The 19,238-nt window shown below is 37.2% G+C and overlaps 1 long non-coding RNA gene across 2 annotated transcripts in view; it reads right to left on the bottom strand.

The window, feature by feature from the left end:
• Positions 1-18,787, bottom strand: part of LOC139045177 (uncharacterized) — a 45,814-nt gene extending 27,027 nt beyond the window's left edge. Inside the window, exons 1-2 of one of the 2 annotated variants that reach the window (XR_011503066.1) lie at positions 18,234-18,376; positions 15,444-15,521 (exon numbers count right to left, since the gene is read on the bottom strand). This is a non-coding gene — a long non-coding RNA (uncharacterized lncRNA). Of the gene's footprint in view, positions 1-15,443; positions 15,522-18,233; positions 18,377-18,700 lie in introns of those variants that run through there. The other variant, XR_011503065.1, reaches the window with a different exon arrangement.
• Positions 18,788-19,238: the final 451 nt, after the last annotated feature.

Here is a 19,238-nt window from a genome sequence, read left to right as displayed (position 1 = left end):
ATGGGAGACCAGAGACGCCGTTTTCACTACACCATCCTTACCGCCTGTGCAACAAAGGTCTTTCCTTTCTCTGCCTAGCTCTGGGAGTGAACTTGTGGATCATGGGGCTACATCATCTGCGCCCTCCCCAGGGATGCCTCTTGTGTCCATGGTAAAGATTTATTTTGAGCCTGGAAAGTTACCTCTGGGTCTTTCCTTAAAAAGGCTTATTGTGTTGAATTGTTGTTGGAATAAATATACAAACAAAGATCTTACTCATCAATGGCCAGACAATGGATCTTTCGAACTGGAAAATCTTTTATATTTGAAAACTATTTTCGAGAGCTCTCGTAACAAGCAGCTGCCTTATTGGTTTTTATGGGAAGGTCAAATTGAAAAGAAAACCCCCCAAAATATAGTGGCTAGCCTTAAGGAATTTCTTAATAAGTTTAAAGAAGAGAAATCAGCCTTAGGGCAAAGATTGAAAAGCAAATTCAATGAAAATTCCCCTTCTCCTCCCTCCTATGCGCCCCTATGTCCCCAGCTCCCTGTCCCTGATTCCCCAGATCTGTTGGATCTCTGGGCCCCTGGTTCAAACCCTCCCCCTCAGGACGGAGCTCCTCAGCTGGCTCCGTAGCCAATTAATTCCCTTAGATCCTAGAACACCAACTTTGTCAAAAGGCATTCAGCTGCCTGTTTTAACTTCTTTCTTTCTAGCAGACTTACAGGGGGCACTCAGGCCTAACCTCCAAGTGAGAGGCATACAGGTTACTTGTGTAAATGCTGAAAGCTAGGAAGTGAATTTAGTAGAAGTGGCCAGGAAAAGCAGAAAAGTTTGCTTTGCTGTCCCTTACAACTCCTCCTACTTTCCAGGGCTCTGTCATCAGGCTCTGCCAGCTTCATGGGTTTCTATGCAGTTTCCATTGCAGATGTATCCTGGACCCCCGCTGCAGAGAATTCATGTCCCCTGGACAGTAGCCCATCTATTAAGTTATAAAACGCTCCTGCCTCCATTGTCAGAAGATCCTACTAAATTTAGAGAGGAATTAGAAAGATTGGTGGCTATTCATAACCCCACGCACAGAGATCCTGACTGGCTGCTAAGGGGCGTTCTTCCAGCCCATGATTATACTGCAGGTATCAGACAGGCCAGATGACCCCTGGAGAAAACCCCTCTCATAGGGGAAATAGATGGCCACCAGACCCTCTCCCAGGTCCTCCTACAAATGACCAAGAAGTGGCACATCTAGAGGCTGATATTCAAAGTTTAATAGGAGCGATTTTGGAGGCATTTTCCCCCAAAATTAATTGGTCAAAAATTGAATTATGTACTCAGAATGAAGGGGAGCATCCAAAAGCCTTTGTTGAACATTTTATACAAGCTTTTCAAAGGCACACTGCATTAAACACAGAACACAGAAGTTTCCTAATTTCTGCTTTAGTTGGAAACTTTCTTCCTGAAATAAAAAAACAAATTCAAAATAGTGTGGTTGGCTGGTCAGGGCAACCATTAAGCATGTTAATGGAGGCTGCTATACAACTCTTTGAAAATAGTCAGCAGGAAAGCAAAAGAAAAGGAGAACTAAAGGCAACTCTTCTCTCTTTACAATTTGAATGTTTTGAGAAGCAAAAACGCAACTCTGAAAGTAAAGTAAAACCCACTCAGAGGCCTCCTTACTGGCCTCCAGACAATTGCAGGTATTGCAGGAAACCAAGGCATTGGGAAAGAGAATGTCCTGCTCCTAAGAGAAGAGAAAGTTTAAAAAATATCCCTGCTTGGCTTCAGAACCCCAAGAAGCCTCCTTTTTCTCCTCCTGAGGGGCATTTCCCCCTTAAATGATGGGGTAAGCTGATCCTTAGTTGCACTCCTGAGCCTGCCATTAAACTTAAAATAGAGGATCAGGAACTGGATCTTTTGGTTGATACTGGTGCGACTTTCTCTACTATCTGTTCGAAGGATTAATCTCTGCCTGTCACCTCTGATTCTATTCAAGCTGTGGGAGTCTCTGGGCAGCCTATTTCACTGTCCATATCTTAGCCGACTCCAGTATCTTTAGGCCCCCTTAACACTCATCTTGCCTTTCTGGTCTCTGACTGTTCACCAGCAAATCTCTTTGGCAGAGATTTGTTATGTAAAGTTATTGCCACTATAAATTGTAATGAAAAAGGTGTTTTTATCTCCTTGCCCTCTGACCAAACCCCAAGTCTCCTACTTTCCTTGCTAGAAACTTGTCCTGATTTAAATTCTTCTGAACAGGATGAGTCTTTAGAGGATGCCCCAATTAGTCTCTGGGCTACACAGGAAAATGAGGTAGGATTGTTGCTTAATGCACAACCCATGCACATTACTTGGGAAAAGAAGAAACCGTTTCCATCAGTAGCCCAATACCTGCTCTCCAGAGATGCAGAGCGAGGAACTGAACCCATAATAGACCCCCTTTTGCAACAGGGTGTACTAGTTTTTACTTCCTTACCCTGTAACACTCCAATCTTGCCAGTGAAAAAAGAAGGCAAGTTTGACTCAGATGGAAACCAAATCTATAGATTGTTGCAAGACCTCAGAGCCATAAACTCTTTTGTAATTCCTCAGCATCCTGTGGTCCCTAACCCAGCTATCATCCTCACCTCAATATCTGCTGCTGCAGCCTGGTTTACAGTAGTTGACCTCTGCTCTGCTTTCTTTTCAATCCCATTGCACCCTGACTCACAGTTTCTTTTTGCGTTTACATTTAAAGGGAGACAATTAACATGGACTCGCATACCTCAGGGAGATTGTAAGTCCCCTCAATATTTTCCCAAGTCCTTAAAACCGACTTGGAATCTGCAGCCTTTACTCAAGGCTCCACTCTTTTTCAGTCTGTGGATGACCTTCTACTCTGTAATCAAACTGAGCAGGGAGCCGTTACAGGCTCCCTCACTCTCCTGAAGGCACTTGCTGAACGAGGCCATAAAGCCTCCAGATCTAAACTTCAGTGGGTGCAAATGACTGTGACCTACTTAGGGCATGAGATATCTCAAGGCATTCCAAAGCTCACCCCCAAACGCCTCGAGTCAATTTTGTCCATTCCTCTCCCCAAAATGAAAAAAGATATGTAAATTTCTAGGAGCAGCTGGTTATTGCCGCCAATAGATTCCTAATTTTGCAGCCCTGCTAAGCCCCTGTATGCTCTTGTCCAAGATATCGCTCCAGAGCCTATTTCCTGGGCTTCAGTGGCATTAAACTCCTTTGAAGCCTTAAAATTAGCTCTGTCCACAACTCCAGATCTCAGCTTACCTAATTTTGATAAACCTTTTCGTCTATACTGTCATGAAAATAATGGAATTGCTGCAGGCATTCTAGGACAATTTTTTCCTCTCAAATATATCCTATAGCATATTCCTCATGCCAACTAGACCCTGTGGCATCAGGTATGCCCCCATGCTTACATGTGGTGGCTGCAGCTGCCACCTTGATTGACAAAGCCAGTACTTTAACCTTAGGCTCTCCCATTCATTTCTATGTTCCCCATGCTGTGTCCACTATTTTGCAAGTACATAAGACGCAACACCTCTCTACATGGCAACAGACCACCTATGAGCAGGCTCTTTTAACCAACCCTTCCATTATCTTACCTCATTGTAACAGTTTAAATCCAGTTACTTTACTGCCCCTCCCTGATGAAGGCAAGCCCCACTCCATCCCACATGATTGCCTTGCAACTATAGAAATGGTGCCAAAGCCATGAGAGGATCTCTTGGACATTTCTTTAGACAATCCAGACTTACTTCTGTTTTGTGATGGCTCCTGTAAGCAAAATTTCCTGCAAAACATAATAACTGGTTATGCCATAGTTTCCCCACATGAAACACTTGAAGCTTATTCTTTACCCACTGTAAAATCAGCCCGAGCTGCTGAACTCATCATAGCTTTTACTAGAGCTTGCACACAGACTCCAGATATGCTTTTGGAGTCTGCCATGCTGTTGGCACAATTTGGAAATCCTGTGGATTCTTAACTGCTGCAGGAACTCCTATTGCTAATGGACATGAAATTGCAGCCTTATTACAAGCTATTCACATCCCTTCTAAAGTTGCCATTGTTCATTGTTAAGCCTGTACTAAGGAAACTGATGTCATATCTTTAGGAAATGACAGGGCTGACAGAGCTGCTAAACATGCAGCTCACAACAGACCCCCTTACCCTTTTTCCATCCAATTTTTAAACCTGCCTTTATCCCTGACTGCTATTATTAACTATCAGGCAAATGCCCCACAATCTGAAAAAGACAATTAGGTACAAAAGGGTGCCAAACAACTATTGGATATTTTAGATATTGGGCCAAATGGACTTCCTGTGGCTCCATTTCCTTTGACATTTGGGCTTGCACTTATCTCCTACCAAATAGGGCATATGTGTAAATGGGGTGTAGTTAAGGAACTAAAAGACAACAAGCCCTGGCATCCATAATATTTCTGATCAAATTATTTCCCAGTGCACTACTTGCAAATCTTACCAAGTTTCTGGGAGAAATTAGCATACCCCAGGAAGCCCTCCCAGGCCCACACTGCCCTTTGTGGCACTCCAAATGGACCTTATGGACTAGCCCCCAGCTTTAGGCTACTATCACTGTTTGATTATCATCTGCATGTTTAGTGGATGGACTGAATGCTATCCAACTAGACATGCAGATGCCACAACAGTGGTAAAGAAATTAATAACTGAAGTTATTCCTCATTTTGCCATTCCTTTCTGGATTGAATCAGACCAAGGAACTCATTTTACAGCAAAGATAAACCACTTGCCTGCAAAAACTCTGGGGTACTCATTAAAATTTCATACCGCATATCACCCTCAGTCATCAGGGCAAGTGGAACATAAAAATCTAGACATAAAATGACTTTAGGAAAGGTCTGTCAAGAAACTGGACCTGAATGGCCAGAAGCTCTGCCCTTGGCCCTTATAAAGGTTCAAAATATTCCAAATAGGAGGTATAGATTAACTCCTTTTAAAATAGTTTTTGGGCACCCAATGCCTACTGGCATCTCTAAACCCTCCATTCCTGGATTACGTGAATATTATGGGAACATAAGTGAACAATTTTATGCTATACCTAGCTATATACAGAAATTAACCAGCATACTTGAAGCATGTCGTCAACAGGTGAAAGAGGTTTTCCCCCACCTTCTGACAAGCCTTGCCGTCCCTTTTGGGTTAGGTGTACATCAAGGTCTTTAGAAGAAAAAAATGCGCTGTGACCTCGCTGGGAAGGACCTTATGAAGTCTTACTGACCACCTACACTGCCATTAAAATAAAGGAAAAATCTTCCTGGATCCGTGCAAGTCACGCCAAAATAGACCCAGAACATTGCTCTCAACACAACTGGGAGACAGTTCCCATAGGTGACCTTAAACTAAGGATTTCCAGGGCCAATTCCAAGTCCCCAGAAGTAGCCGACATCATGAAGTAGACAGCTTTTCCCAAGATCAAGGACCAAGAAAACTTGCTTTCACCTATTTTCTCCCCCTTGCATTTCTCCCTAAACACACACATAAAAAAACCTATTAGCAAATACATGTATTCCTTTAAGCATTTATTGAAAAGCTGACTGGAGAGCATTCATCTCTATCTGTCCACTTCTCCTCTCTAAGTTTCCACTATGGGCTCTTTTCCAACGTGTGTCTTGCTTTTACTAACCTACTCTTTTTCAACACAGACCAAACACCCCCTTATGCCAGTTTACCAAGCCTTGGAATCAGTCTGACTGTTGGTTATGTCAACAGCTAGATAGCATAAAAGAACCTGAACTGGTCTTTGTTCCTGCTGAAGTGAACACCTGGTGGACTAAGTATGGAAGATGGATGAACAGCAGGGTATGGCATCCACGACAAGGAAAACTTCACTCTGCCTCTCCTCCTGGTGAGTCATTTGGGCCCCAGAAAGACTCTATAGAAGCTCCAGGACTCTCCCTTGCCTGGGTAAAGACAATAGGTGAAAGTTTGTCCCTCTGCATTGAAAGTACACATGACACTGGACCTTTCCTGGGTGACATACCAAGACAATACTGTAATCCAACCCTGTGGTTTGATTCCACAGGTGGCATCTTCAAACCTCTAAAAGGAGTTATAAGTGACTCAACACTATTCCTTTTGGCACAAACATCTGTCAAATCACCAAATGTTCTGGATGGCTTACAAATCACCCGGGTACAACTTGGAGTATTGCTGCTGCCCACATGGTTAAGCTGCCCAGTGCCACAAACTACCTATGGGTAGATCAAAAATCCGGACTCACTTGGTCAGGTGACAGGGCCAGGCTTTATAGCTGCCGAAACCAGACTGCAGGCCTCCTGTACCAGCTACTCTGCAATCTGTTCTGTTCTTACAGATTGATAGGAGCCCATGGAAAATGGAGATTTTTAGGCTTTACAGTATCAGTGGCATAGTCATGGAATACTCCAGACCATGGGAACTATTTCTAACCTTGTCCATAAACCACACTGGTCTTTTTATTTTATGTGGCAAAGTATAGAGAGGATTCCCACCTAATTGGTCAGGATGCTGTGGATTCGGATACATGGCCCCTTCTGTCACCAAATACTCCACCCTAAATGCCAGCCAAATTGCAAACCTGGGTTCCTTTGTTCATAAGATTGTGCCACATAAATGTGCCAGTTGGGAAATTGTGGAGAATCTGCTTGTGTATCACAACTCCAAGCTCCTTTCAGCATTGAGAGCCTTATTCCCCAGCTTTGGAGATTATGAGTTGGAAAAGGCGATCTTAAATCTCTCCATGGTGATGGAACAAGAGTTCAACACCACCATGCAAACTTTGAAAATACTCCAGTCAGAGATTAACAGCCTAGCTTCTGTGGTCCTCCAAAATCGATGTGCTCCGGATACACTAACTGCCCAGCAAGGAGGAGCCTGTGCAATCATCGGTGAAAAATGTTGCTTTTATGTCAATCAAACTGGGCAAGTAGTATCTAACTTACATCTATTAAAAGAGAAGACTGACATTTTCCATCAGAGAAATGAAGCTCACACATTTTATTGGACTGACATTTCCTGGATTGGGGGACTGGTTTAATGGAGTGTGGGGAAATGTACTACGATTTGTTCTTTTCTGCCTGTTTATCCTCATTCTAATCTTGTTCTTTTCTCTCTTTGCAGATTTCTTACCAGTTACCTACTAACTCAACTTTTCTCTCCACAGTCCCCAGCTCAGCTTTTAATATCTGAAACCTCCATGGAAGTTGCAGAGGAGGGAACTGATGGGGTTGAGGGCTGGCCGCCCCAAGATGTGCAGTCTGTTATGTTGATTATTTCCAGCTGAAGACAATAAAGGCTCAGAAGACTCAGGAAGAGCATCTGAACTTTCCCCTCACAAACTGCCTAAAAGACTTGACCACAGAAGGCCTGTTCCAGGAAGGAGCTCCTGTAGGATAGCTGTAGTATGATGTAAAATAGGTGTGATAAAAAGACACCAACAAACCCATTTTTTGGCCCAGAAAAACCTGTTTAACAGATTTGCATTCCATCTCCATATAAATTGTCTTCCCCTCTGAAATCCCAAACCACTACCCCCAACATCCTCCTTGTCTGTAGCTGAAGATATTTAAACAGGCAGCCTCAGCCAGATGCCTGAGTTGCTCAGTTTCTCCTGGGTTTCTCCCATGTATACATGCTATTAAGCTTTGATTTTTCTCCTGCTAACCTGCCTTTTTAATTATTTGACCAGCCTTTATTTCCCTTTTAAGGAAAAGGGTGGGGGGGGGATTCTCCCACTTCCCCAACAGCAGTTAATATGAAATATACACCCCTATATAATCATCTCCCTAGCTTTCTAGCCTCATCTCATATAAATATTTGTTGAACCAAGTTGATTGTGTTGATATATGTTACCTGTCACCATATGTGCATATATAAGAAAGAAACGGGAAAAAAAGAGAAAGAGAACTTGAGGATATAAATTTCTATCTAACAATTTTTGGAACCCTTATAATCAGGGCATTTTTGTTTAATTCAAAGGTCTCTATGTTGACTAGGGTTTGTCACAGTTCGATCTGAATACATTAGTGAGTCATCCATTGGAAGGATGATGCCCGTTATAAACCGCTGTTTGAACACAGGAGATGATTCACTCTGAGCCATTTAATACTTTCTCTATGAGTCACTGGGTGGACAATGGCATAAGTTTGTAAATAATTGATGTATCATCTTTTGTCACTAGACAGATCAGAGGAGGCAGAACTATTCTTGAAATTAGCATATCTCTGGTCAGTAAGACATTCTTCAATAATTTGCTAAATTGCTTTAATAAATAACACCCTAGTTGCATGAAAATTATAATTCATTTCAAAAGGGTCTAATATTTCCTACCCACTAATTTATTTATGCAGTGCCAAATTTATCAAACAATATATAAACTTTTTGTCTTATACTGAAAGTTACATGAAATTGAACAATGCTTGTGTACTATAAGTAAATTGTAAAAACTGAAAGTTTATTTCAAAAAGAAAAAAAAATTAGTTCAGCATAGATCTTTAGAAAAGTCCAAAATAAATTAATCTGATAGTTTTCTCTGGAAAACATTAATATATAATATTTTTGAATATTTGCCATGTGCCAGGCCATGCACTTGTTTTGCCAGGCATTATTCATTCATTCACTCATATATCCAGTCAACTAGTGTTTATAGAATCTCTTCTATGTGGTTCTAGCAGTGAGCAAAAAAGACAAAAGCCCCTGTCCAAGTGTAGCTTACCTTCTAGTGAAAATTGTCTTATTTAAACCTTAGAACAGCACAATAAGTTAGATGCTATTATTGGCTCCATCTTATAGTGAGAAAACTTGGGTTTAAACCATCTTAATAATTTGCCCATAACACAGTTGGTAGGTATAGGAGCTAGCTATGAATATTTGGGTCTTTCTCAACTCAGAAACTCTAGCAGTTAACTGCTATTCTCCATTGCCTCCATGTAAAGGTGTATAAAATGTTACGTAGTTATGATATGCATTAAGTTACCAATATTACAACTGAGATTATTCTTTCAAAAATAATGAACAGTTTCTAAGTATCAAGATGAGTTACATGCTAATTTCAACCAAGATCCTGTACCTATGGTATTAACCACAAATATTACCTTCAAAAATCTCTTAGGATGGATCCACACTGAGACTGTCTCTCAATAAGTAATTAGAGGCAGATTTTTGTTGTTTTTGTTTGTTTTGTTTGAGATTTGTATTAGTTTCCTGGGGCTGCCATTAAAAAAAATACCATAGCACGTGACTTACAACAACAGAAATTTATTCTCTCATAGTCCAGGAGGCCAGATGGCCAAGATCAAAGTGTTGGCAGCATGGGTTCCTTCTGGGGGCTCAGAAGCTAACCTACCCATACCCTCTCCCAGTGTCTTGTGGTTTGTAAACCTTTGAGTTCTTTGGCTTGTGGCAAGACAGCTTCATTCTCTACCTTCTTCATTAGACAGTGCTCTCCCTGTGTATCTCTCTGTGTCTGTCTCTGAATTTCCCTTTCGTATATGGACACCAGCAGCTGGCTTTGGGCCCACCTTAACCCAGTATGTTCTCATCTTAACTTGCTTGCATCTGTGAAGGCCTCGTTTCCAAATAAGATGACTGTCACAGGATGCCAGGGAACAAGACTTGAACATATGTTTGGAGGACACAGTTCAAAAGGCAAAGGGGTTGAACAACAACAACAAAAAGTGCGTAAACTAAAGATCAGGTTGTGGAAAATGCTTATCTTAAAACACTTTGGTGCAAGATATTTGTTACCCTAAAAGGCTCGCGAAAAAATTCAACTGACTGAAAAACAGCTCATTAATTTGTCTCATCTCATGCTCACCCCAGAGACTATGCCCACTGAGTGATGGTAGGAGAAAGAGTCTGCATTATTTAAATTGGTTACTTTCTTCCTTATTTTTCATCTTACATAATTCATCTACTGTTTTTAGTTGAATTAGTGCACACTAAATGGGTAGGTAATGTGACTCCATCATCCTATGCTTTGAAAAGTGAGATTTGGGACATTTTCTTTTATCCCAAAACTCATAGGCTCTGAGTCAGAATTCTCTAATACTTTTCTTAAGTTAGTTTGTAATGTTTGCTAATGTTATATCAAATAATAAATACAAAAGCAGAGGACTACTGCTTAAGTAGGGACAAAGGACGCAAAATGGAATAGATTCCATTTAAATTTACACATAAGGTGCAAGGGGAAAAGGTTAGATGATGGTGCTGAACTCTCCAACAATGTAGAGAAACCACAGAACCGCATCTTAGAAGCTACGTGGGGATCACAGATAAGTGAAAAATGATGATATTTTGGAAAGTAAGTTTTGTCGTGTGGGGTAGATGTAGTTTAGAGAATAGGAAACAGCCATGATGACCGAGGAAAAAGAAGGACCACCATTGTCTTTGAAAGAGAGACTAGAAACATTATTTTGTAGTTAAATCTACCCATTTTATTAGAAATAATTTTCAAAAATTTATTTTAAGTAAGCCTATTGTCTCACCAAAGCTGTCTCTTTATTCTCAGAGATGCCATCATAAAATATATGAAGCTAAAATTAAATACCCTTGTTTCTCCAAACTGGTAGCTTAATGGAGTGGAAGTAGCAGAAAGATGTCTTATCAATGGCAATTTGTCATTACTCTCAAATAACAACATTGCAACTTACACATTGTCCTGATAACAGACTATAATCAGAATGGAACTAAAAATGTAGCCTAGCTTACTGGAACTGTGGCTCAGTAGATAGCAGTTTCAGTTACGGATCAATGTGCTGTAACCAATCCCTTGACACTATTCATTTAAAACCCAGAACTCTGGCCAGCATTTACATCTCTAAATCAAAATACATCACTGACTAACCAGAGCTAAACAAATCCAATACCTGTGTAAGACACGGCTGAGCACACCACCCAGACTCTTGCTGCTTGCCATCCTCTCACTCGCAACGAGCGATTCGCTCCTGTAAAAAGAGCCTCCAGATTGTTCCGAGATGGTGACGCCAGGTCTCACGTGAGCCTGTGCGCAGGCTGGTTTTTTCACGTGCACATAAATCATACAGAGTTGCAAACAAAACCTTAAAGTGATTCTCAAAAGAAACTTTGGTAGCTTCAATACAGAAAGGGAATTTGTTTATCGTTATATTAGCAGATATAGCAGCAGTAGTAGATTTGTCATAAAATGATAGTTTAATTATAATAATAATAATAATGATAAATTGTATCTCCAGTGCTTCATTAAGAAGTCTAATCTATCCTTTAGTTAAGAAAAAGGTCATGTAAAACGCACAAAATGAAATCTGTCTCACAGTCTGACGTTGTCTTCCACAGTAATTTATTAATTTATTTCCCAAAATTGAAAGTCTTTGGGATTTTGCCCTATTTATAAAGCACACAAAGGTAAAATGAGTCACTGATACACATAATGATGTTAGAGCATCTCATGTGAGATAGTTTACTGTAAATTTTCCTGTTAGAGTCCTAATTACGTAGACTGAATTTCTATTACACAGAGATTGTTTTCAAAAATAAACTCATATAGATGACTAATAAATCAACTGATTTTTTACCATATAAAATGAACTATTTTCAAAATTTAAAACAAAATAAATAATGCTAATTTAAACTTTGAAAATGATTAAAAACAATTCTGAAACGTTTTCTCAGGGATCTGCTATGCATAATGCTCACCTTTTTTTTTTAATGTAACCATGGTTTTAGCATTTGGGAAATTTAAAAACTTAGAAACAAAGCAGAGTTTAAAATAATGAAATAAATAATTTAGGGGAAACTTGGAGGTGAATAAGTATTTTCCCTCTAATTAATTCTGTTTCATGTGTCTAGCTTTTCCTTTTCAAATATGATGTATACATTGTTCTTTTATACGATATTTAGCAAAAGAATCACAATCTTTACCTAAATACATTGAAAAAAACAATCTGTCTCTTTATGCCTTCCCTTTGAAATCTTAACAAAGAAATTGAATCCACTCTTGTTTATGTCAAACTGACTTCAGCATCAGAATGTTTCTGGTTTAACACAATGAGATTCACTGCTGGACTCAAGTGGAGGCAGTTGTTACAATGGCACAGAACTAAACTCTTTGCCCGCTGGATTTAGTATATTACCTAGGCAATGCTAACATTCATCAGATACCTCTTGCATTTGATGAGGTATACAAGTTGGTGATCTTTTTAAAAGGGTTTTTTGTGAAATATAACACACGTCAGATATGCCAGCACAACATAAATGCACAGAACAATGAATAAAGATAAAGTGATCATCAATGTAACCAGCATCCAGGTTAAGCTAGAACATTCCCGTTAATCTTGTGTGTCTCTTCACAATTACATTTCTTCTCTCCCCACTTGACGTTAATATTATTTTGCCTTTTATGGTAGTCATTTCCATGATCTTCTTTCTAGTTTTAACTCTTATGTGTGCATCACAATAGAGCAGAGTTTGTCCTGTTAATGTGCTTCATATCAATAAAATCATACCAAACGTATTATTTAATGTTCTTCTTTTGCTCAATAGTCTTTAAGATTCACCAATAGTGTTGGATTTAGCTTAGCTTGATAGCTTCTTTGCTAGATGACCCCACATTTTATAAATATAACACTATTCATTTATCCATTCTAATGTAGATGACCATTCAGTCATTTCTAGTTAGGACAATTATGAGCAATGCTGCTATGAGCATCTCTATGCATGGGTCCTGGTGTGCCTGTTCTTACAATTCTTTCAAGAGTGAAATTGTTTGTTCTTTGGATGTGCGTATCTTTAACTTCAGCAGATAATTCCAAAGAGTTTCCAAATTGGTTATAAAAATATGTACACAAACTAGTAGGTATATAAAAATCCCCATTGCTCCATAAATTTTCCAGCACCTGAAATTGCCAGATTTTCTATATGATTATTAAAGATGTCACCTGACTTTTCATACAATTCTATTGCTGTCATACGAATTTTTTTCTGTTTTCAAGTTCTTGTTCAAGAGTTTTGCTCATTTTTTAAATAGGTTGTTGGGGTTTTTTTCCTTATTGATCAATAGAAGTTCTGTATATTCTGGATATGAATTGTTCATAGATTACATTGTATAAGAAGAAGCCCTTGATTTGGATGTAGATGAATTTATCAGTCTCTTCCCATGTCATACGTACTCTAAGTTTCAAAAGAAAACTTTCCTTACCCACGTTCTTGGTGAAATGTCATATGTTATCTTTTTCCTCTTCTCAATAGCTTTAACATTTTTAACGACAAGGTTTACTTTATGAAGTATAGTATACTTGTAATATAATACACAAATTTTAGTATATAGTTTTAGAAAATTTTGCAAACAAGTTTATCTGTTTAATCACCATCCAGATAAAAACACAGAACATTAACATCATACTAGAAAAGTATTATCCTTGCTCCCAAACTCCCCCAAATATGATTATTTTAACCTTTAGCATATTTTTGGTTTTCTGTGTTTTTAAAATTTGTATAAATGAAATCATGCAATGTATACCACCTCACCTCTTTTGTACAACATTATACATGAAAGATATCCACGCTATTGCAGATATCAGTATTCTTTGTCATTGCTGTATAATTTTCTACTTCAATTCATTAAAAAATAGGCAATTCTTATTTTGTACTGTAATAGACGTTTGGGTTGTTTCCAGTTTAGAGCTAGTATAAATAAAGCTGCTAAGAGCATTCCTGTTCATATTTTTTATGTACACAAGCATTTATGTTTGTGGTATAAATCAAAAACAAAATCACTAGACCATAGAATATGCTAATGCTCAGTTTGAGAAAATACTAAACAGTTTTCCAAGTGTGTTTTACCTTATTTGTTGTGCCAAGACTTTACTGGGTTTCTTGAATCTGTAGACTGTTGACTTCATTAGCTCTGGAAAATGCTCAACAATTTTATCTTATAATATTACTTTTGAACTATTCCTTCTATCCACTTCATCTGGACTTCAATGATATGGATTTTGGAAGGTCTCACTGTATTTGCTATTTTCTTATCCTCTCTTCTCTGAGTCTTCTTATCTCTCAATACTGTATTTTGAGTGCTTCTTCAGATCTATTTTCTGGTTTCCTGGTTCCTTCTCCAGGTATGTCTAAACCACTCTTAGATATAAAATCTGCTTTTGAAAACTATTTAATAGTATCTTAATTTTGCTGTTACTATTGGCTAATGTATAGACATGCATATTTTTTTTAACAATTTCTGTTTGACTCTTACACAAATCTACTATTTCACATTTTATAGTTTCATTATTTCACACTAAAATTTTTAAACTTTCTTTTATCTCCATAAGCATGGTAAAATTTATGTGTGGGTATATGTGTGTTTACTTTGTAGCTAATAAACCTAAAACTGAAGTCATCATTGATCTACTTCTGAATTCTCTACAGGTTTTGCTATCTCAGTTCTTTCTTCATGTGCTTTTATTTTTGACTATTTTGTTGAACATTGTATGTAAAAAAAAAATCAGGAAGCTTTATGTCTCTTAAGAAGCACTTTTGAGTTCTGGGCCTACCTCTCTGTGTTCTTATATTCTTTTAAGTTTTGACTGAATTTCTTCACCATCTTCACAGCTTTTTGATATTTTTAAGATGCTTTTTATTACATATTTCATTCATTTTTAAGTTGTCATTGGGTAGAGAATTGACAAAATTATTCTACGTTATTTTATCAAAGGAAATAAAAATTGTGACAAATAATTTTTTATCAAGACTAAAAAAAAACCCTTAGCTGTATTAGATTGTTGAGATATCTTAACTTTTTTAACTTAATAAAAAAGTTTTCTTCTGCTTTTGTATAAGAATTGCTTTTTTTGATATGTATGCTTCTCCCAAATTACAACTTTGAACTTCAAGTATTTATAAAGGACAAAAGAGATGGTACTATTTGACTAGAGTTTGACGTCTGTAAAAGTTTAGCACATCAAGATTCTCAATGCTAAATACACTGTTGCATTGCAAAATAATAGTGACTTCTTTCTGCCAAAATATTAGTAAAAAACACTTTATGAATTTGCTAAGGATATCTCCATATTAGAATAAAGCCTCACATTATAAATAAAATTAAAATTTCAATGAATAAATCATGACTCCAGACGCCTAGCTCTGGAAAATTTTGCTTATTTTATTGTCTTTTATTGTCTTATACTTTGTCTCATTTCTCTTTTATTTCATTTGATTTCCCATTTTCTTAATTATGTAATAATTCTTTCCCTTTTCTTTACTTCTCTCCAGTCCATAGGCCCCTGTACACTTCTCATTTCCCATGTCATCTCCTTATTAGTTTTCTCATATCTTCATTTTATTTTAGAATTATTTTAACTTACAATAGGTATTTATTAACTAATACTTTCCCAGAGAGCTCCGTTTCAATAGCTTTAATTTCACTGAGGGTAGGAATTATGTATTTAAAAAATTTAATGCCACATACCTCATATATCCTAGTTCCTCCAAAAATATTTGTTAACTACATTGATTGGTTTAGCCATTTTAACTCAATCCTGAAATCCTGAAAGATTCAAAATAATATCTAATTAACATCTCACCACTTATTTAATATACAATAGGAGAAATATAAAGTCTTAAATTCATAAAATTTACATAGTAAAAAACCACACACTTTTTGGAAGTGCTACATCTTTAAAACTTCTAGACGTAGTTCATGCACTTCTTTCCTATATTCTTACTGTGTGAATTTATCTCATGTTTATTTTTATCTTTAAGCCATGCTAATTGCTCAACTGTTAGAAAAGAGGAATGATATGTAGTTCACTTCAGAACCAGTACCTTAAGGTCATTGCTATGAATCATGAGACTAAAATTTGAAAATGCAAAAAAGCTCCATTCAAGGTGAGATATATTAACAATAAAGCTGTGTTACAAATTTGATTTCATTCTGTTTTCAATATGATCTTGAACAGATAAAACTAACTAAATTTACCTTATTAATCTACTGATTTAGGGTACACTGGGAAATGGGATGAACACACAGCATAGCACATACACTTTTGTACGTTGAAAACTGACTAAAATTTAATTGTTAGACAGCTATCGTGAATATCATATTTTTCTGATTTCTCCTCCATTCCTTGATAAGGATAAACTGATTATGATCCCTCTCATCACAACCACTATGAGAAGGCCAACACTGCTTTTTGTTCAAAAGATAGATGATGTATCTGGCTGATCCTGCAGAAAATAGACTTAGAGTCTTCATGGTTTAAATGGGCCTATTAACGTAAGAGCCAGTTATCAAATACCAGTAAGATTTTATCTCACTGCTGCTAGAAATAAATCTAATACTAAGTCATACGGACATATGAATAAATTTGGTTTTCAATATGGGTCCTCATCTTCAATCCCTTTCCACATTTTTTTATGCTGCGTGAATTTCATGAGGACATAAAGTTTTCTTTACCAAAATATCTTCTGAAAATGCATCTCCATTATATACAAAGATTGGAAATATAACTGAAATTCACAATTCATGTGTTCATTATGAATAGGGAAATTTCCAAGTAATTATTTGAATCTAAAGATGTAGTTCAAATTAAAGTATAAAAAGTAAGTTTTTATGATCCTTACTTCTGTTCAATTATCAGACTGAACTGAAGGATGATTCTTTCTTAGTTCAGAGAAATGTAATTAATTACTGGATGAAATAACAATCCATAGCTTTTGGTTTTGAAAGGAGATTGAAGGCATATCAATCACGGGATTGATGGTGGGAGAAATTTGACTCGGTTTAAAGGAATTATACCTAGAGTTTGACCTGTCCAAAAAAGGTTGAAAATCAAGAACAAAGTCACTGGACCCCATGTATAGATCCAAGAGCCACTGATACTTACTGTGTCCAAAAATATTCTTCACCTGATTGCTCAGGGTTACTGCAAGACAAGCTCTCTGCACCAGATTCTGAGCAGAAGCAGACAAATATCTGCAGTTGCACATGGCAGAATTTTGAGGCTACATTTATACTAGCTATGCAAGGCAAGAATCCTGAGTATATAAACTGATGGTAAGATGTCCAAAACTAGTAAAATCAATAAGGACATGGCAATAGTATGAAAAACTGGCCCATGGGATAGTCTCTATAATTCCTGGAACTTTTAGCAGTCCGGATTTATCCCATTAAGATTGGTCTAAGACATGAAATTACAATATTCACAATAAAGTCCAAAGGAAGGAGATTGCTGACAGATCCACAATGGGAGAATTGTGAGCCAAGAAACTAGAAATATTGGAACAATTTGAAGGAAACCTAAATTGAGTATGTAGTATGTTCGAAATATTCAAAAAGATAAAATAAGAGAGGAAATCCAGAAAGAGAGAAATATTTTGTAAAAATAAAGGTATATTTGAAGAGAAGCAAATTGATAAAAAATGCAAAAAAATCCAAAGTATAACATAATAAGCCTCAATAGACAAATTATACCAGAGACTTGATCAATTATCAGAAGGTAGATAACATGATAGATTTAGAAGATCCAATATAGATCTATTTGGATTAGCATAATAGTGAATAGAAGAATAGCAGAATAATGGAACGGAAGATTGAGAAAGAGGCAATATTTAATGAAATTACAGCTGAGAATTTCCCAGAATTAAAGAAATACTTAAATCCTTAGATTGAAAAATTAAATCAAGTGTATTTGTATGAAACTACGGAATCTCAAAGTTTAAGAAGAAAAGTTAAAAGCTATTAGCTTAAAAATCTAAGTGTCTCCAAAAAGACACCAATCAAAATTAAGCAGATTTCTCATCATAATATGAAGAAAAATGAATATATACTAAAAATATCAAAGCATATATTAAAAATATTATTAATCAAGTATTCAATGCCATGCCAAACTGTAATTTAAGTGTGCAGGAAAAATAAAAGCCTTGGCAAGAAAAACAAAAGTACCTACGGAAAAGAACTGAGATTCAAGCCATAATGATGAACAAAGAAATAGATAAATAATTTGAGTCAGAGGATTATACACGATTCAGATACTGGCAAAGCTAAAAGAGATGAATAAAAAATGTCACATGAAGATGAAGAAGACAATTTTCAGGAAACTTAGGCAACAGTAATGTCCTTGAAGTGTCCAGAAAGAGGCTAAAAACATTAATTAATTTTATATGTAAACAGATGCATATACACGTATAAAATACACAGTAAATATTTTATCATAGGCCCTTAATAAACAAGCAGTGATTAAATAAACTCTTAACTTACAGAGAGAAAATAAAATGAACTAAAGAGGGGCCAGCTCCGCGGCAGAGTGGTTAAGTTCGCTTGCTCCACTGCGCAGCCCAGGGTTCGGGTCCTGGGCGCGGACATGGCACGGCTCCTCAGGCCACGTTGAGGCAGCGTCCCACATCCCACAACTAGAAGGAATGGCAACTAAGATATACAACTGTGTACAGGGGGGTTTGGGGAGATAAAGCAGGAAAAACAAAAAAAGATTGGCAACAGCTGTTAGCCCAGGTGACAATCCTTAAAACAATAAAGAGGAAGATTGGCAACAGTTGTTAGGCCAGGTGCCAATCTTTAAAAGAAAAAAAAATGAACTAAAGAGGATTTTATTCCTTCAGTAAAGGGAATAAAGACAATTAACCAAAGTAAACATTTTGTAAATAGAACCCACAGAACAAGAAAATTAAAAATATACATAAATAATCACGTAAACTGAATAAACTCACCAATTAAAGCCTGTTAAATCGGGGGCTGCCCGGTGGCAGAGTGGTTAAGTTCGCCTGCTCTGCTTCAGCGGCCCAAGGCTTTTGCCGGTTGGGATCCTGGGCGTGGACATGGCACTGCTCATCAGGCCATGCTGAGGCGGCATCCCACATGCCACAACTAGAAGGACCCACAACTGAAAAAAATATGCAACTATGCACTGGGGGGATTTGGGGAGAAAAAGCAAAAAAAAAAAACACATTGGCAGCAGTTGTTAGCTCAGGTGCCAATCTTTAAAATAATAAAAAAATAAAGCCTGTTAAATCAAGTATTTAAATGAAATAAATTCCAACTGTATTCTGTTAAGGCAGGACCCATAGCACACAATATAATATATGGAGGTCAGCAATGTAAGAGTAAAAACTATATGAACCAGAAAAAGGAATAAATCAGATATATTTATACCTATCCATCTGTCTGCCTATCTCTTTCTCACTCTCTCAGTACAGCTAGATCTTAAAAATATATTGTTTAGTAAAATAAGTTGAAGAATGATACACT

Source organism: Equus asinus, chromosome 4 (assembly GCF_041296235.1).
Source record: "Equus asinus isolate D_3611 breed Donkey chromosome 4, EquAss-T2T_v2, whole genome shotgun sequence".
Lineage (NCBI taxonomy): Eukaryota > Metazoa > Chordata > Mammalia > Perissodactyla > Equidae > Equus > Equus asinus.
The sequence above is the reverse complement of the archived record's forward strand: the minus strand, read 5'-3'. Positions and strand labels throughout refer to the sequence as shown.